We start from the raw sequence: 960 nt of genomic DNA on the forward strand, positions 1-960 counted from the left end.
AGGATTTTTTCAAACTTAGGCGAGTGCCGGACTGCAGCTAAGTCTCTGAGTGGGAGAACTTAGGCGAGTACTGGACTGCAGCTAAGCCCCCGAGTGGGAGGATTGCTCTCCACTCGGTAGGATTTTTTCGAACTTAGGCGAGTGCCGGACTGCAGCTAAGTCTCTATGTGGGAGAACTTAGGCGAGTACTGGACTGCAGCTAAGCCCCCGAGTGGGAGAATTGCTCTCCACTCGGTAGGATTTTTCAAACTTAGGCGAAACGGATTCGCAGCTAAGCCCCCGAGTGGGAGGCTGGATCGCCACTCGGTAGGAAACTGTTTTTACAAACTTAGGCGAAGCGGATTCGCAGCTAAGCCACCCACTGGGGGATTTCTTATGCAAACAAAAACAATAATAATCACTGGGAAAATTATAACGCTCTTGTCTTTGATAAATAAACTATAGGAGTTTTTCTTATTACATCTCATCCGAGTGAGAATTTAAGTATAAAAGGGGCGGAGTAGCTCCGCATTCCAGGCTCGTGGCTCATCAATCTGGCGATCGACATTGTAGAGGTGGTATGCTCCATTGTGGAGGACCCTGGTGACTATGAAGGGGCCTTCCCAAGTAGGAGTGAGCTTGTGTGGTTTCTGCTGATCCACTCGGAGGACTAAGTCTTCTTCTTGGAAGGCTCGGCTCTTCACGTTTCTGGCATGGAATCGACGCAAGTCTTGCTGATAGATGGTCGATAGAATCAAGGCCATTTCTCTTTCTTCTTCTAGGAGGTCGACTGCGTCTTGCCGGGCTTGTTCTGCTTCATCTTCAGAGTAGAGCTCAACTCGGGGAGCGTTGTGAAGCAGGTCACTCGGTAAGACTGCCTCGGCTCCGTAGACCAGAAAGAATGGGATTCTTCCGGTCGATCGATTCGGGGTTGTCCTCAATCCCCAAAGGACTGATGGGAGCTCGTCGACCCATGCACCT

Source organism: Triticum dicoccoides, chromosome 4A (assembly GCF_002162155.2).
Source record: "Triticum dicoccoides isolate Atlit2015 ecotype Zavitan chromosome 4A, WEW_v2.0, whole genome shotgun sequence".
Taxonomy (NCBI): Eukaryota; Viridiplantae; Streptophyta; class Magnoliopsida; order Poales; family Poaceae; genus Triticum; species Triticum dicoccoides.